This window comes from Orbicella faveolata, unplaced genomic scaffold, assembly GCF_042242905.1.
Source record: "Orbicella faveolata isolate gen_17 unplaced genomic scaffold, um_ofav_v1 contig_12, whole genome shotgun sequence".
NCBI lineage: Eukaryota > Metazoa > Cnidaria > Anthozoa > Scleractinia > Merulinidae > Orbicella > Orbicella faveolata.
The window spans coordinates 16,426,099-16,440,007 of NW_028301539.1; the positions used below are offsets into that span (position 1 = coordinate 16,426,099).

Genomic DNA, 13,909 nt, shown 5'->3' on the forward strand with positions numbered 1-13,909 from the left:
AAGCTGAACTAATGATGATGACGATGATGAGTGGATAATGTTTCAGCTGTGTACTGATGCAAAAAGTTAAGAGGTGTTCCTTTTGCAGTTAGGTATAATTAAATGATTTAGGTGAAATTAGGGTTTTTAAAACCAGGTCTCAGCAAGGCATCAGTTTTAAAACAAATCTGTCACTGTATAAAACTATACACATTGAATTCTCAACTCTCATATATGTGCAACTGAAAACAGAGATTTAGATATTCTGTTTGTGTTTACTGCCTGACAACTAATCAGTGAGAGACTCGCAATCAATCCCCCAAAATGAAGAGACCTTTTTACCAACATTGAGGATAGAAAAATATATCCGTTTCTTCAAGCCTCATATAAAAGTTGGAGCAATTTGAGTTGTACTAAATGAATAACTTGATTTTTTCATTTCATAGGTACTTAAAAAAATAGAAACCGAGGAAACGTACACAATAATAGTCTTATGGATAAAGTTTGAAAAGTTTACAACGGATTTGAAAATATACAAAGTGTTCATCACTTACAAAATAGGGGCTAAGTAATGAAATTTTCACTTGTCAAGAACAAGTGGTCAACCTATAATTTCTCCCTACTGTAGTAGTAATACATTTTTAAGTAGACAGGCCAAGTTAAACAATGTAATGGGCCTTTCTATCCATCCATAAAGAAATTTTAACTCTTTACACCTATAAATGTGAAGCTAGGAGGGATTGAAGATGATCAATTTACGTGGCGAAATCCGCAAAAACGAATGCCTATCATTCTCTCAAGCATTCCAACAACAATATTAAGGATGAAATGACTGGTTTTGTTGTCCGAGTAGTCGGTATGCGTTGAAGGACTTTAAAAAAAGAAGTCGGGATCGGTTAGAACTATCAAATCTATAAATGGCCATCAATCAGTTTCTTTACATCCATCCCTTCAGTGAACTTGGGAAATAACACCACACCACGGAACGGCTAACAGTTCGAATTTATAATTCAATAGTTGAGCAACTATTCAGTAGCAAATGGTTTGTGACCTGTATGTTGCATAATGAAATAACAACAACAACAGCAACATTTATTACTTATATTGCGCTTTTTCTATACGAGATTTGTGGTAAGGGCGTCATTAATACAAAGTGTTGTTTGATCCTATACATTAGAGACAGATTGGTTTGCTCAGCAACCACAATGCAGTTATAATTAGGCTTTAATTCTTGATATTCTTGAATATTCTAGAACGTTTTTCAGTTTTAGAAGATAACAGAAGGATGCTTTCTTCTTGTCCTTTTTACGATTTTCTCAGTTTTCTCCTCACTTTTAGTTTTGATTGAAAATATAGATATATGTTTCAACACTCGAAACAATGTTTCACGGTTCAGTTTCCAAGCCACAAGAATTTCGTCAAAGATGCTGTGTTTGGAAATGGGATGAAATACTTTCTCTTGTGTTGATTTATTACTTACGAGACCCAATCTCCAACTGGGATTGTCCTCGCACAGCTACAGCTTTGTAGTCTAAGGTGTCTGTTAGCATTTTTTTAAGCAGTTTGTTACCACTACAAAGATCATCAGAACAATCAACGACCCTTTTGCTGTGCCAATTTTTTTTCGGGCACTGCCATTGTAGAATTATTAATGTGACCTCACACAGGCTTGATCAATTGGCGTTAAGTGATATCCGGGACACACAGGAAAAACAAAGCTAAAGCTAACGATTGTTGTTTTCGTTTCGAATAACACAGCATCGAAATATTATCCTAGTCATTCAAAATGGCCGGCTCACCGGGGAAATGTTTTGTTAAAAATAAAAACTTTAGCCTGATGCTTATGAAAGAATGCGAAACACGCGTTAGGTACAAGGTGTTCACTTGTGCATGTTGAAAATATCTTTTTTTTATCGCCATCATAGGTTTATTGTTTGCCCTCATTAGTCCCCAGCTATGAATTGATTGCTTCGGTGTGCGCACAGATTTTTGTCATTGGTGGGGCTCGATGGATTGCCATTAAATCCGTGCCTGATTTAATTGCACTCATTACAACGGTTTGCAAATCGCAAGGCCATGTAAATATTTGAACAAAAATTGGTCTCAGATAGAAAGTATCAAAGTTTCAAGTTTTCGGTAACAAATAGTTGGTATTCATGTGTATCTCACCTCAAGCCCAAGAGAAGTATGGAAAGATCATCATATTGTAATTACGCGCGTTAACTAAAAGTTTTATCACGTTTGTTGGGTATTTACACATGCATTACAAACACACAGATGATTGCAAAAACATTGCTTACTCGTTCCACATGTTTCAAATCGATTTACAGCAAAATCTCACAAGGATTGGCGCAATATCTTTTCACCCAATTCTAAAATTCATTACTCATTTTACGACAACGTTCAAGTTTGATTCTACAGCATGAACTCAGATTTTTGTTACTTAACCAGAGAGATTCGTTTGAGAACTTAAGGATTTGTTCTCATGTCATTTGACACGTTAACTCAAAGACTAAACGATGGTATTTAGCCCATGCTCTTTAATAACAGCAATCATGAAGCAAACAATAGGAGGTAAAAGTGACCTCTGTTGTTACTGCTTCTGCATATGACTGGAAAAATCTGTCTTAAAGAGCTTCGAAAGACAAAAATAGCCAATTAGATAGGGTTAATAACTATTCCCTTCCCTCTCTCCTTCATCACAGTATAGATATCTCACCGAGTTCGTTCAGATATGAACGCGTGGTAAACTCATTTTTGCCTCCGGATGTCTTAAAAAATTTTGAACATGCACCGCGTGCCAATTTATGGGCTTAATGACTAGCGAAATATCGGTAACAAAGCCTGAAAAACAGATGGTGTCTCAAGGTTGAGCGAGAACATTGAACTAAGGAGCACAGTAACCAAGAATACTTTGTTGCAGTTCACACGCAACACATCGTCGCTGAGTAAACACTCGTTTTGAAGGCTCAACTGTGAAAGCCGGAAGTTTTGGGATCTAAGGTTGGTTTATAAGTTTGTTTTTGATAGTTTATGTTTGTCTCAAAGGAAAATAACTCGCGGAAAGTTCAAAGGAAGCTTGGGTTTTGGTACTATTCTCTCGACAATACAAAAACACGAAAGTAAGTGTTTCTTTTGACTTGTTTTTAAACTTACATATTCAATAGTGATTGGTATTTGAGTGAAGTATTTAACTAAACCTGCCAGACGTTCCGAAAAACAGACAGTACACTCGTGCAATCGTTTTAAACGAGTTGGAGATTTGCTGCTAAGCAATTCGAAGTGCTATTCTGAACGCCGTTGGTGCAGGTTCCGATCATACTATATATCAAGAGAATTTTCCAATTCAGTAAAACCGGAAAATAGAAAGTAAAAATGTGCTACTCACTTAGTTCCGTCACGGAACAAAATCAGTTTGCAAGAGGAAATCTGTGCTACAAAGGAATAACTAGAGGAAATTCAGAGGAAAAAAAAATTATATGTATATATATGTTACACAAGGAAAAGATAGTTTCGTGTGTAATAATTAACTCCTCTTTGTGCAGAAATTCTCCAGATCTCAGACAGTCAACATTAGAATCTAAACTCTAAATGATTCCTACTCAGTACTGGATTTGTAAACCAGCAATGAATTAGCTTGTGGATCTATATTAACAGATGGAAAAAGCTACAGCTATTCACTACCAATCGCTCAATCAGTTTAGCCAGAAAACGCCGGGGTAATTAAGCCTTCTCGGAATCAAGCCCTCCTTGAATCGCGCTTGAGAAAGGTCGATTTGCTGTCTCGTGTATTAGATCTATATTGTCCACCAGTCCCTTTTAAAGATCTCCTTCCAAGTATCACCTTCCGTTTCTTGGCGAAAGCTAAGTCAAGAGGAGTTACATCTCATAAAATGCTTCGGAATACGTACGATATGAAACGTGACAGAGAACTGTACCGAAATGCTTCACAGATCAGTAAGTGAGCCGGAATTTGCAATGCTGCAAAACTGATAATGTCAGAATGCTTGTGGTTACGCGTAAGTCATACTAGTCGCAGCCCGGTGCCAAACATGTCCTGTATTGATTCATCATTGTGTGCATTTTTCAGTCAGTGTAACTTTAGTTTCATATGAAAGCGTCAACACCAGACGTCTTACTTGAGTCCATTTAAAGCCGCATTCTTTCAAGCAGCTGTTAAGATTCGATTCTGTTTGTAAATTAGGTAAAGAAAGTGTCTTCATATCTCGACCACTATCAGAAGAGACACCGACGAGTTTCACTGATGGAGTGAACCCTTTTGCTTTTCAAAAGCATCAATCACCCATATACATGAAACACTGGGTAAGGTCAACACTGGTATCTGCAGTTCCGTTGTGATAACCAATATCACCACGAACCAATTCGGTACTGACTGGACTTGCTCTGTTCCAGCTTTGGTTTTTTGATTTCCCTTTTGTATGAAGCAACACTTTAACTACAGCATGTACAATAATGGTTAATTTTCTCTTGGTTGTTAACATATCCTCGCAACATCATTTTCATTTATATGCAAAGCATTGCATTTGTGTCGAATTTTTGAATGCTTAGACTTTGCATCTTTGTATTCTATCTTGTCTCTTAAGCCTTATGATATTGCCAAGAAGGGCATTTGTAAACGATCTACCCGCAGCTATAGCTTACAGTGGACTGCTTCAAAAATTACTGAAGAGTTGGTGAGGTCGAATCGGTGAGACATATCCACAGTGACTTTTCGAGATTGAAAGGCAGGCGATTAGAAATGGGCCCCTCCGAATTGCAAACACTGGCCTTTTGATAGCCTTGTTGTTGTTTATACAACAAAGATTAAATACAAAAAAGTGGCTACCTTCCCAAGATTTTCTGTTCAATCTGCTTTTGGCAACCCTCATTTGCTGCTCCTTGTTCAGGTTAGAATGAAAAAAAAAATCAGTTTAAGCTTTTCAAAGCCTGTGATGTTTTTGTCGTGCATTTGCATTTTATCAAGACTCAAATTGCATCGTTGAGGATTTTCTTTCCGTTCTTACATAATACTCGACAAAAATTAGAAAGGTGTGCCTGTGCAATTAGGATTTGCAGTTACAAAATTATTCCACGAAAACGTAACATCTTTAATAACAATGTTCCTTTAATCGTTCGGGACTCAGTGTGGTGAGTTAAATTCACCTCATCGCCAACTCTACAACACCGAGTTGACAGAAATATCATGGAGGACGCTTCAGAATTCAGAACTATAATAGTTTCAGTTGTTTGCTCGGCCCCACTGGCCTTTTGAGCTGTAAACACTACCGAGGGTAAATAATGTATATTTATTTTTTATTTATTTATTTTGTTAACATAACCTTCAATTTGAATTTACCTGCCTCTGCAACCAGTTCAGCTCATGGCAGCAGGAAATAATGAGTGGTACTTGCATGGATTTTACCAATCACCAGTCAGTCCTTATCTTCGCCAAACTCGTTTGATTTGTAGTTTGACTTACGTCTTGAAGAGTGAGAGGAAAACACTCGTGAAGTTTGGGAAACAGTAACGTCATAATAAACTACAGTTTTATACATTACATCATTTTGCGAGACATTTTCTATAAGTGGAGGGAGTATCAAGAGGGCAAAGAATGCAATGCAATCTCTCCTGTCCGGAATTTGGCCACTCGACTTGATCACGAATGAATTTATAAAACACTTTAGTCGCCAGCACATCGCTATGTACTCAGTTATGGGAAAACCTATGCGGTTCACAATTCTCCATATTTGCTTTAACGTACTAGATAACCGCAACAAAATGGCCAGAAAGATGTTTTTCGAGCCATAATTTCTGAATAAGTTGGGCACGTTTTTGGGACGTCCCGAAAGTAACTAAGTAGGATTAAGGTAATCCCCCGAGAACGGTATGATTGTAATTAACTTGCCAATAATGAGCTTTAGATTATTTTTCCGATAAGACATTAACTTGCAACTATTTTGATTCGTGTTTAATACCTAAGGGTTGATGCTCTTTGGTGTACCAAAGACGCCACTGGGTTAGCCATAGTTACCCATACATTTTACTCTACTTGACTTTTCACGGAATCACCCGTCTCAATGTTTACAACTCTCGACGTCATCAATTTATTTCCCTCTGGAGGAAGACTTTCCTCTTTATTATAGCAATCGCTACAAAGCCAGTCCATATGGATGTGGGAAAGGAACTGAAAGAGCACCAACAATGCAAACGATGATATCTTCAAATATAACTTTACCAGGGTGTGCTGACTTAGTGCAAACAAGAACAAGGTAAACTGACTATCGTATAGTGTCTGCGACGTCGCAAATTAGTCACTGTTAATTTCATGGCGGCAAATAATTGGTTTTAAAAGTCAATTTGGTAAAACTAACAGACAAAAAACAGGACATCTTAAGAATGTTTTCAAAAATGGCAAGAATGCAAACTCGCTATGAACTATGTGCACTGTAATATGATGTCTGTATAATGATTTGACAAACTTGCTAGTAGCAAACATATTTTTTCATGTTCCAGCTCTCTCTGAATATGACAATTCAATAAAGCCAGCAATGTTTGGTTTCCTACTAACCCCTTCTCTCGTGAAAGTGGGTAGTTTGGTTGCACGAAAACAAATATACAAACAAAGAAACAAACGTAAACAATACAAAGCAAGACAAGGCAAAAAATCCTGATTTCAGTTGAAAGCTAGATTTATTTATGATGGAATGAAGCACTGGAAAAGAGAACTGGGAGCGAACGGTGACCATGTTTTCCCAACTATGTGGTGAAATGGGCTATGGCAAATTAGCAAAAAAATTTATTGGAACTATTGGTAAAACAACAGTATCTCCTTTTCTGACTAAATGCGTCACTGGATTTTTGTTATGTTGGCCAATTTTCCTTGTTAATTTGTTTTTATTTGTTTGTTTTGTTTTGTATTTTGTATTTTTTTTTTTTCAATCTTCAGTACACCGCAAACCGAGCTTTCAAATTCCAGATCGATTTCATCTGTTTTTCATATAAAAGGGACCGTTCATTTTTTATGAGGGAGGAGGGGCTGGTGGGATATGGGAAGCCTCATATAAAAATCGCGTGACCACCCTCAGCTTATCAATTTTTTCACATGCCCCGCCCCTTAAAGCGGTCATTTTTTTCGGGTGACCCTCGCCCCCGCTTCCTCCCCCCCTCCCCCCCAACCCCAAAAAAGAAAATAATAACCCTCTCTCAAGATTTTACCCTTTTTAGTATTCTCTATCATAATCCATCAAATATTTTCGCTCGCGCGCGATTGGTCTAAACGGGTCACGTGACCGAATATTCCCCAGCTAAAACTGGGGAAACTTTCAAAACCGGCAAAACTGGCAAAACTTTCCAAACCGCGCGGGTTGCGAAAAATATTTGAAGAAAAATAAACACAATAGCTTCCATTTGGCATGAAAATATGCTCGCATATTTGTTCTTGGACAAACATCCTAGCATATTTTCGCGATAAATGGAGACTATTGTTTATCTATTCCCGTACTTCACGTTGTTGTGCTCACTGTGAAGACAATTTTTATAATAACTGTCTAATATCTCGGGCGTTGATTGGCTCATTTTTATCATCCATAAGAGTACAAACGGATAAAATTTTAATTTATGCAAGCTTTCAACAGTTCAACGTTTTGCTGTCAAACTGTCAACTTTTTAACCAATGGTATTTTATTGACTTTCTTAAGTAGCCAATCAAAAAGCGAGAAAAGCTATTGACAATGTTCGCGTCATTTGGAATAAAATTCCCTTAGCTTTGTTTTCGGCAAGTTTACGGCGTCTTTTCCCCACATTTATTCCCGCCATTTGACCACTTTGAGGTCTTGTTATTGTAAAAAACAAATAGACGTCAGTTTTTTGTGCGTCTATCCTCTTATTGAAGATAAATCTGGTCATAACATTGTCAAAGTTTATTGCAGAGCAACTCGCCTGCGGCTTGTGGTTCCACAGCCACTTTGACAATGCTATGACGCAATTTATCATCAATAAGAGGACAGACGCATAAAAAACTGATGTCAATTTGTTAACTTTACAATCCTTACACTACAGAGAGCTGTTTATTAAAAAACACAAATCAAAAGAAGGATAAGTCAATTTCGGATCTCGTAGTTATAGCTTATGAATAGAAGTTATGACAGCATATTCAAGGGCATACACAAACAGCACATCAACAAAAGGAGAAGGAAAAAAGAAAACCGCAGAAAGTCAAATGAAAGAAAGAGGAAGCGGAATGGAAACAACGTCCAACGTTATTTTAAAGCAGAAAGAAAGTTCGTAATAGATTTGTATCCTGTCTACTATGTTTGTTCCATAACAATTTTCTACCAGTAAATAATGAACGGTCCCGCAGAAGTAAGAAACAGCTAACCTTTGCCAGGGGCTTTACTGGACTTAAAAGCCCAAGGCTTGTGATATCTGAAGGAACGTGACTCTCTAAGGTGTCACGGTTCGTTTTGTCTTGCTTACCAACCAAGGCACGGCTTTGAACTAGAATGACAAATTTAACTGATTTCCTGCTGTGTTTCATGTCTCTTACACTTGTCAAGGCAAAGGCCAAAAATGTTTTAAGATTTCAGTTCAATTTACAGCACCTAAAAGTCGACTTCTCTGCTATAAGGCCATACACAGGATCATAAAACTTTTAACCAAAAAAAAATACTACTAATCCGGAAGTAACTTTACCGGGTGAAATAGAAGTAGGATGCATAGTAGCGTCTTAAAATAACCGATTATTCTCTCACAGGCTGAATGACTCAGCAAACTGTGGGGTAACTCATTGACTTTAATCTTATTCTGTTCGATTATTCGCTTCCGCTCGCCAGGAATCGTTGACTCGTCCTGACAACTGAGTCAGCGTTTGACGAAATCAACTGCCAGCTAGGAGAGAAACCACCACTGGCAATATCGAGCTCTGATTCGAGAAGCAGCTCAGTGAAGAATAATCCGATAAACTATTTCTTTGCCTGTTTTCTTACAAGTGCTTGCATGCGCGAAGGGCGGTTCGATCCATTTTTGGGAAAGGTTCCGGTCCGTTAACTTGAGGGCAAGAACTCAGCCAGGCGTGGACGGAAACCGGTCAAGTGGCAGCAAATAGTTCAGGAAACTGATCCACTCTTCCTCAATTTGATTCGGCCGTTAATTGCACGCAACAGCAGAAGTTATCAGCGATAGTTCAATCCAGTGCCAAGGCTAAGGTTCCTATGATAAACCTCCTTCTCGGGATCCCTTTTAGTCTAGAGGACTGGCCGTATAATTTTGGTTATAATTACAGTCTCCTATAGTTCCCATAGTATGCTTTTAGCACTGATATATATAATTCCCCGGAGTTTGTTTCATGAACTGAACTGAATTCAGCAGCTTTTCCCCAACAGTCACTGGCTGTCCAAACCCCTGTATAACCTGCTTTTAAGGAAATGCGGGTCGTGAGCAGCGGTGAATAAACGAGCCTGTCGGCATTCCAGCGAAACGTCTCAGTCTCCGCCAAAATGCGCCTGAAGCCAATTATAGAAATTGAATTTAGCTTCTGACCTTGACTGAGGATCGACATTTTCAAGTTAGAAGCACGTTGCTCAATCATTTAGTACCATGCTATCAGAGTGGTTTCAGACCTCGGCTTCGAGATAACCGGGACTGTTCGACCCTATACTAATAGGGCCCATCTAGAGACCTACAGAAGACAATCAAAGCACCGTCTGAGGTTAGAACGATGTTGTTTGTAGACCGAATAAAAATGAAATCGTGGTACAAGAACTTGGTCTGACATTTCAGGCTAATAGGATCTCAGAGGTATCTGTCTCGAGGCTTGAATACGAACACGTGAGGTTTTCCGACCTCGTAGGGTTACACGCGTGGCGGGAGACAAGGAAATTACTCCCACGCGTGAATCCCGTTAGCTGGGGTGATCTGCGCGTAAATCTAGTAAAAGAAATCCTATTGTCCTCTTGACTGGAAGACATTTATTTAGCTTTTATTTGCAATTAACATCGTGCCAAGTATGCCACGAGATCAAAAGTATGAGTAGATCGCGTTATCGGACCTCGCGACCCAAGTATACCTGCTCGTTTGGGACGTACCTCATATCTTAGCCGTTAATAAGTTTAATTTCAAGAAGTGTTTCAATTCTGTTTTGCCGCGTGAATTGAACGACATGAGAACGCAAAACTCAGTATCACCGTGTTACACACCGTGTAACTTTTATACCGTATAGTAGAACCACGTTAATGTTGTAAATGGGGTTATAATATTCCTTGCAACGTAACTCGCGTAAAATGTGAGGAAATCGTGCCAAACCGTATACTAAAACTACGTGTTCTGGATGACTGATAATCTCTGAACACGCGAGACAAAACGTCTAGCACATTATACGATACAGTAAAAACGCGTGTTTTACTTTATGCAACGTGTCGAGCCTATTCGAAAAACAAATGTACGAGCCTTCCTTTTTAGTAACTGCAGCTATTTAGATTTTGCAGTTGTAGTTTTTATACGGTTGCAGAAGTTCGTGAAGTGCATGCATAAAAGCATTTGTCCTTAGCTTGTATCACGGCGAATCAACGTCCATTGTTTCTGTTAGCAGCCTTTCAAGAAATAGGCATTTCTGAATTAGTCCTCGTTTGTACCTAAAAATGTCTAACTCCCCCTACTACCGTGTAATAATAATAATAATAATAATAACAACAACAACAACAGTAATAATAATAATAATAATAATAGTAATAATAATAATAATAGCTCATTTATAAAGCGCACACATCCATTATTTGCCCAAGGCGCTTTACAAAACTATCCCTAAAAACTACAATTTTACTCAAAAAAAAAAAAATAATAATAATAGTAATAAAATAAATATTTAAAATAAAATAAAGAGTTACTCTTACTAGTGTACTAGGGTTTTCTTGTTTCTTTTTGACACTGATACAACCGGGCTGCAGCATCTTGGTTTATGTTGGCAATTTGGACAATCAGTGTGTGGTACTCTGTTCGCAACCATGTGCCTCGACATGTTAAAAAGGAGAGTATAAAATTGAACTGATAGAGCGTAGAAAGCGAGATGCTGAAATTTTGTTAACAAACTATTCGGACCACGCGGTGATCACGTGACATATATTGTCCACAATACTAGAAGATTTTATGGGCATCAGCAGTATCATGTATGAACCATAACTACATAGTAGGAATATTAAAAATAAAACAAATATATAACTGAAACAAGGCAGAAGCCCTGTTTGAAGGAAAGCTACCTTTCTATTAATGCTACTCTTATGGGATTTTTTTCCTTTGGTATTTGGTGGTTATTAGACGCTTCCGCTCTATGGTGGCTGAAATAAAGAAACACCAAAGACATTTGTTGTAGTTTCGTGCCTGAAGCTAGTTTACTATGAGTTTGAGAGTGCACGAATTATTGAGTACCTTGGGGGCGGGTCATGCCCCCCTTTCGTCGGCCACACCTATGTTCCGGATTTGTAACACATAACGAGCACACAAGGAAACATGAAGAAATATTTTCTCACCTTGTTTCTACCCAGTTCCGGCTTCATCAGACCTGACGGCGTCTGGGATAGATTGCCGACCTAATTTTAATATTTGAGCTGCTGATTGACAAATCCGTTATATTTACCACACGTTTACCTGTATCACTTCAGTGAAGGACATCTTGAATCATGGTACTGCCCTCGCACGCTTTGGTGAAATTGCATCATAATCGCAAGAAAATGCTGCACATATCACATATATCTCAAAAAACAACCCTTATAATCAAAAGTTGCAAACTTTATTGATTTTTTTAATATATATCGGCTATTAGTAGGAACCGGACAAGTTCGCTTGGTTGGGTGGAAAGGCTAACAGGACATTATATGATGTGTATTGACTTTGCCGATGGCCAATGACCGAGAAAGCTTAGTACTTCTTTACCTAGGAAGAATTGATTTGTCAGAGCAATTTTTTTTTTTTTAAATCCAAAGGCCTGAATCAGTTACATGAAAGGGTGCACGTGTTTTTAGGATTCGAGCGCCGAAACGACGATAGTGAAAGTTGTTACAAACGGTCATAGCAACTTAACGCCTACTTTGTGAAGTACAACGATTTAATCAAGCTAGATTCCCCTATAAGTAAATATTGACCTACACCTCGGTTACAATCGATAAACTCGATTGCACTTAGAGAAGGAAGCTTTCTGAGCTTTTCAATTACCCACCCTCGCACTCCCGCAAGACTGAGATCTTCACACACAAATGATGATGAATTACAATGTTTCAGGGCACGATTACAACGTTTTTTGTCAGTTGATGACATTTCAAACTATTTGCTGTATTTTTCCGGCTTCCCTTTCACATGGTTCAGTTTAGTTTAGCAAACAGGAAAGCGAGATGACATTGATCACGTCCTCATTATTACTGTAACAATTCAAATTGTTTTAGTTCTGTGATAGCCAACAATATAATAACCACCGCAGCCTTCTCATTTGTGATACGCCACCTAACGTAACATTTTTATCCACCTCTGGCGTTCTTACATAATCCAGGCAGAAAGAAAATAAAGATATAATCTAAACATTTTCAAAATATATCAGTTCTGTAATTCTGAAAGATGAACAGCTGAATTTGCGCGCGCTGGAAAAGATAACTGTTGATAACAGCCATCAGGCCTGACCGGTGTAGTTCACTGGTGTAGTTCAAGTAAATAAAAGAGGTTCCCCAAAAAAGAAATGTCTGTTTAATCACAACCACACCAGCGGTTCAAAAACATTCCCAAATTCACATCTGGCGTTAAAATTAGTTTATCTTGCCCTCAAAGAACGTTTTTGTCAACAAGAAATAAAATGAAGGTTTTCATCTGCTGAAAATGTGAGTCGTTGAATGAAAATTGTTACTATATAGGTGGGGTTTAGTTAATCTACCGCGCGCTCCCATTCGTTGAATTTTGATTGCGAGGCAATGACTAAATCTAAATGTTACTCGGCGGGCTACTGGTTACTTTACAGTAAACTCCAGCTATATAACAAAACACTTAATCACTAGTCCCTTGGCAAACAGTTTAAAAAGTAACGTTAACTGTTTCCCTCGGGACCAGTCTACACGTGATGTGCCGTGAGTCACAGCTCCATTCATCCGGGGATATCTCATGTTGAGACAAATAACCCCGTAAACTCGAAATAGCGTTTCTCATGACTTTTGCCATCCATTTCTTACATTTCAAGTATTGAGGGTTTCGGTGCATAAAGGAGATGACCTTAGCTACTCGCATGCTTGAGGAGATAAGCCGTAGGCACGTCGAAAAGATAGCGGTTAACAAATTGGAGAAAATTTGCGTGAGAATTACCCGAGCTAGACATTCAGTCATTTATCTATCTTTAGTAATTTTTTTAAGTCGAGCTATTTATACTTGAGTGGATGCCCATTCAGTCATTGGTGAAACATTCAAGGAATTTCTCCTTTGTTTGACTCCTCACGCTAAGCATGAACGGGGCCCCGCGCGAATGCCGAAAGTTCCCGTCAGCGTTTTGCGCCAAAATTTTGCTTAGGGTCGGCTGCACGCTTCATCTAGTTATAAAAGCGTTTCCATAAACTAGCATCAACAATGATTAAATGTAAGAACTTGTTAATCTGTGTCTAATTGCGATTCTTTTAAACCGATCAAAACCTCGATGTTCATGATTTCCGTGTTCCTGTCCTATAATTTATAACGATCCTTTAACTATTAGTTTTACCCCTGCTTGAGGGGATTTCGTTCTTCTTGGTAGCACGATGGCAAAACGAAACATTGCTCAGTTGTTTGATAAATTATCTGAGCAATTTTAATGTTCTGAAGGATCAGAAGTTGTTTTGTCGTGAATGAAAGCGATGCCTCCGTTACCTCACAGCGTTTGCTCGGTTTAAATTCCATCGTACTAGCTGCCTAAATCCGGAAATTCAAACATTTT

General features: G+C 38.3%; 1 protein-coding gene across 2 annotated transcripts in view; it reads left to right on the forward strand.

The window, feature by feature from the left end:
- The first annotated feature begins 2,828 nt into the window (after window positions 1-2,828).
- The window catches only part of LOC110062416 (protein Wnt-4-like), a 36,890-nt gene continuing 25,809 nt past the window's right edge, over window positions 2,829-13,909 (forward strand). The window contains exon 1 of one of the 2 annotated variants that reach the window (XM_020769328.2): window positions 2,829-2,982. The gene's annotated coding sequence lies outside the window, so the exon portion shown is untranslated. Of the gene's footprint in view, window positions 2,983-3,030; window positions 3,102-13,909 lie in introns of those variants that run through there. The other variant, XM_089282560.1, reaches the window with a different exon arrangement.